Source organism: Lampetra fluviatilis, chromosome 56 (genome assembly GCF_964198595.1).
Source record: "Lampetra fluviatilis chromosome 56, kcLamFluv1.1, whole genome shotgun sequence".
NCBI lineage: Eukaryota > Metazoa > Chordata > Hyperoartia > Petromyzontiformes > Petromyzontidae > Lampetra > Lampetra fluviatilis.
In genome coordinates, this window is record NC_136330.1 from 2996138 (window position 1) to 3001869 (window position 5732).

A 5732-nucleotide genomic window follows, 5' to 3' on the forward strand; every position below is an offset into this window, starting at 1 on the left:
AAAAAACGGTGATCCAATCTCCGACCCCCAGGAACAGGTTTGCAGATTTGCTGAGCATTTCTGTGAGGTCCTGGGGGAGGGAAAATCTCTCAGCCAGGAAAACATCATGGCACAAAGTGGGGATAACCCTGCTGAGGCTGCGGTGCCTCAAATATTGGAAGAGGTCACCCCCTGTGAGTGGCTGGCTGAGGTACCGGCTGTTGAGGAAGTACTGAGGGCGATCCGGAGTCTGAGACCAGGGAAGGCACCGGGCAGAGATGATCTCCCAGGCGAAATGCTGAGGGAGGGTGGCGTTTGTGCACAGACTGCCCTATATGACATCATAACAACAGTCTGGACCACTGGACGGGTTCCGCAGGACTGGAAGGATGCCCTGGTGGTCCCCCTCTTTAAGAAGGGGGACCGCACAGACTGTAACAACTACAGGGGCATCTCACTCCTCAGTGTGCCGGGTAAGGTCCTGGCAAGGATTATTCAACATCGCCTTGCTAGGCATGCTGAGGAGAGGCTTGCGGAGCCCCAATGTGGTTTCAGGAAAGGGGCGGTCCTGCACAGATGCCATATTTTCTGTCCGTCTGCTACAGCAGAGGTGTAGGGAATTCCAAAAAGACCTACATCTCTGCTTTATTGACCTGGTCAAGGCCTATGATACCATCAGTAGGACTGGGCTCTGGGTTGTTCTTCGTGCTTTCGGAGTCCCTGACCCTCTGCTCACGATCATTAAGGACCTTCATGATGGTGAGCGGGCCCGGGTAAAACTACGTGGCCGGGAGTCGGAGCCTTTCCCTGTACACCTTGGGGTGCGACAGGGATGTCCTCTGGCTCCCACATTATTTAACATCTATTTCGACTGCGTAGTTCGTGAAGCCTTCAATAGCTGTACCGGGGGAATTACCATTTGGTACAGATATAATGGGAGGCTGATCGACGCCCGGGGTGCGATCAAGGGATGGCTCCCTATTGGTCAACCACGTTATGTATGCCGATGATTTGGTAATAGCTGCTCATTCAGAAGAGGAGTTGGAGACGCTGCTGCTGAGGCTGGAAGTGTGCCACTAAGAGGTGGGGCCTTACCATCAGCCCCACCAAAACTAAGCACCTGCCTGGGTATTTTGTACCATCGGGCACTCCGCCCCCACAACTCCCAATCGGTGATGGGGCAGTTGTGGAGAGAGTAGAGAGTTTCCCATACCTGGGCAGTGTGCTCATGACCAGCTCCAGTTTATCAGCAGAGGTCTCACTCCGAATCAGTCGAGCGGCAATATCTTTTCATCGGTTGCGTAACGCTGTGTGGAAGCTACCTGGTCTGTCGCTCCGCACGAAGCTTCAGGTCTTCTCGGCCACGGTCATTCCCTCCCTTCTCTACGCTTGCGAAACGTGGACCCCCCCTAGTGGAGCATCTTCGCCGGTTGGAAACATTTAGGCTGGCCTGCCTACGATCCATCCTGGGTTTGACCAGGCTGGATTGTGTGAGGAGCTCACAAGTCCTTGAAAGATCTGGGCAAAGTCCCATCAGTGAGCTCCTCCGGCAGGCAAGGCTGCGTTGGCTGGGTCATGTAGCCCGCATGCCCAGCCACCGCATGCCTAAACAGCTTTTGTTCGGCCGGATCGAGGGGGCTAAACGGGCGCGGCACGGGCTAGAGAAGAGATGGAGTGATGTGGTACAGGAGGACGTGGAGCTGAGTGGACTTGCCGATGACTGGTACCAGCGGTGTCAAGATCGGCCTCAGTGGAGGAGGCTCGTGAAGGACGCTACTGGGCAGTTGGAGGCAGTCGCCCTCCAACAACAACGGAGGGCGGAGGAGCGACGCTCACAACAACGAGCGGAGCGCCGGGTGGCTAAAGCACAGCAAGTTGGCACAGTAGGGGGCACAGGTGGTGCATCAGCCAGTCATCTCGGTCATCTCGGTCAGTCGACCCGTGGCACCTGGGTCTGCCCCGTGACCTCCTGCCAGCGGGCGTTCGACACTTCACGTGGCCTCAAGGTGCACATGGCCTGGCACAAGCGTCGTGGTGACGTCACCGCCACTTAGTGGCGAATGGCGGTTGTTGTTGTTGTGTGTGTGTCTCTGTGTGTGTCTCTGTGTGTGTGTCTGTGTGTGTATCTCTGTGTGTCTGTGTGTGTCTGTGTGTATCTATGTGTCTGTGTGTGTATCTCTGCGTCTGTGTGTGTATCTCTGTGTGTGTCTGAGTGTGTCTGTGTGTGTATCTCTGTGTGTGTATCTGTGTGTGTATCTCGGTGTGGGGAGAGCGGTAGTGTAGCGGAATCGAACCCGGCGATTCCCGCTCACGGCCAACACCGGTGACGATTATCTGAACCGGTCCCGGGCCTCCCCTAGGTCGACTCAGCCTCAAAATGAGTACCTGGTGCGGTGTGTAAACATCGCCACTGGGGAGACAAAGACGGTCGGGCGTGGTGCTGGCCACCCCTAAGCTAATCGCTCAGTAACCAAGTGAAGGATGGGGCACAGTCGTGATCCCGTAACTGATTGAAATGTGTGCACAGACTCCTCGTCCCACCCGTAACCCTGGGGTACAGTGCTCATCAACCTCACTGGAGACGATCAACACACCACGTGTGTGTGTGTTGACACAACACACCACGTGGTGTGTGTGCGCGTGTGTGGGTACGAATTAAGCTGCCTGCAACCGGATCGCGCGAATCGCACTGTGACGTCGTGACGAGGCAGGGCACTGTCTGTGCACTCTGACTAGGGGGCCGTCCATAAATGACGTCACGCGATTTTGGACGATTTTTGACCCCCCCCCCGCCTCGTCACACTGCGTCACAAAAAGTCAGACCCCTCTCAAATATGACGTCACAAAGCTCTGCCCCCCACCAAAATATATAAAAACATGCTTCAAATCGCTTTAAACTATTGTCATTGTAGTGCGTATTTAATGTGGCGCTGCACTCTGATGTTGTAGGAGAAAACATTTATTAAAAAGTCTATTTAATTAAGTAGAACGTGTTGTCTATATTTATTTAAAGTTGCGCATTTTGATGTGATGTCACATTTCTCACCCCCCCCCCGTCACACATCGTCACGAATGTCTGACCCCCCTCCTCCCCCAGGTGCGTGACGTCATTTATGGACGGCCCCAAACCACCCAGGGTTCCACCCATGCCGCTTTCGTGGAAACTGCGCGCAAGCCTGCAACAACACATTCTGTCGATCGCAGATAAACAAAACAAACTCAATCTTGACTTAAAGCTTTCGTGACTGCAGGAATTCATATTCTTTGGGTCTTTCAGTAAAGTCACAAATTTAGTTCTGCCTGATGACGACTGCTTGTGTTGCAATCGAAAGGTCCTACTCTATTATCTAATTTATTTTCTTTCTACGTGACTTCATCGAAAGAACTAAAGAGTAACAATCCATCGACGGGAATTTTCAACAGAAATCCTCCCGTCGATGGGAGAGAATGCTTTTACTGGTAGGAACGAAGTGAACCAGCCTACAATAGATTATATCGTCCGTCCGTCCGATGTCCGATTAGGTGTAGCAGCATCGCCCCCTACTGCAAACACTTGGCAGGACCCTACAAAAACCTTTAGACTCAGTGAGGCTTTCCTGGCTAAACAAGTGTAACATTCCCTTATAATTCCCTGAGATAGTTTTTAATTAAAACATTTAAATACAAATTAACTCACAGCGGCCTAAAGCCTACAGCTAGGCCTAAAGCCTAGAACTAGGCCTCAAACTCTCCCTTCGTATCGTACCCCCGCCATTTCATTTTATTATAGCCATTCATTTGTTCGTTCCTACCAGCCCACCCCGCAGGGACCTGTTTTTTTTGTCGCAAACGAGACGCCGAATAGTCACGCAGAGTGTGCCGGCAGAACCAAGTTGGATTTCGTGGCACTGGGGAGGGGGTGAGTGGGTGGGCGGTGTTGTGGGCCTTCCCCACCAGGTGATGTGGAGGACAGGAGGCTAAGGTAAGAGGTGCCCGTCACTGCGACCAGCGAGTGTTGCTAACACTGGTCAACAAAAAAAAAATGTTTTTTTGGCCTGGACTTTTGCAGCTGTTTTCGACTAATTTCAGAGTGCCGATTCCAAATCTGATCTCAGATTTGCTCTATCACATCTCGTTTTTATGCTATCGGCATACCCCATTTTCATTGATTTTACCCGAAATTAACTCTGTCACTTGTGATTGCAAGTTGTTGCGAGTCAGTGACTGCTATAGTAATATGGTGCTGTATTTTTAGGATAGTGTGTTTATAATACCATTTTATGTAGATATCCACATTTATATAATATTTTTCTTCCGCAGTTTTTATTGAAAATGTGATAGACAAAAACTGATGCCAGATTTGGAATCAGCACCCCAAAATTACATTAGAACCGTTGGAATACCTTATGCCAGAAAAAGTGTGTTGACCAGTGTATTAAGACACCACCGTAGGTGCGCACTTTTAAATGTAGATTAAGAACTTATTTCGAATAGAACTGCTTTGTGTCGTTTCGTGTCCTACCATCCGCACCTCCGATTAGCACCGGTTGGCTACGTGCGGTGCGAAAGAAGTTCTACATATTTCGTGTGCAGGTGCAACTTTACATGGGGCTGCTCCGGGAACTTTAGCTCAAAAGAGGCCAAATTTTATATTTCGCTTGTCGGTACCACCTGTGCCATTGTTTGTGGCCAATAACAGTGGAGTACATGACAAACGTTGAAATAATTCACCGATTGGCCATGTAAATAAATCGATACTTCAAGGTGCGCAGAACGGACCCAAATTCACACTCGCTCGGCTCTGGCGGCAGACGACCAAATGCCCTCTCCATGCGCCAGCAAGGCCCCGGGGTGCCAGCCTCTCCAATGCCGACAAGCCTCTGGCCGGCGCAAGCAACTTCGCACGGTGCATGTGCCGCTGTTGTTGCTCCACCGCGTGTGTGTAACCTTTACTCCCCATGCCCCCCCCCACCCCGAACTCCCTCCACAGACAAGCACCACAAGCTGAACCTTTGGAGTGGAACGTGCCACAACTAGCCTTGTAGACGTCATCAGAGGGAGAGAGAGGGGGGGGAAGAATGGTTTTGATGGGTGTGGAATTTGTTGCAAGGTGTACAGGCGTTGGGAATGGTCACTCAGTATCAGTGACGACGAGAGAGGAACACGAGGACGAATGGTGGGAGGATTTGCGCAGGATGGAATTTTTATGGCAGGCGTAGCGAATGGCCACCCAGGATCAGTGGCAATGAGTCATAATGATAGATGGTGGGCGGATTTGCGCAAGACGCATTTATTTGGACAGGCACTGCGAATGGTCACCCACTATCAGTGACAATGCGAGTTATAAAGATAGATGGAGGGAGGTTTTTTAAAAATAGACCTGAAAGGTGAGATTTTGACTCCCCCCCACCACCCCCCCAAGAGATATGGGGTCTGGCAGACGTCGTTAGTGAACGTTAGTGCCATTAACAGTGTCCTTGGTAACCTTTTCCACATTTGCTTTGGATAATAGCCATGCGATACAGATACCCCCCCCCCCCAAAAAAAAAGCCTTTCGCATATAAACCACGACACCTTTTTTTTACGGTCAAATAATATCCGAAACCCACGGCAAAGCACTTAAGTGGCACTTATTTAACGCCTCGCAGGCACAAAAATACTTGAGGATGTTTCTCCAAAACGTGGTGAGAAACAAGACAATGTTGAAAACGTCAACGAACATTCTTCAGGTGTTAAAATGAAAGGCACTGCTGCTTCACACGGAGTAAAATAAA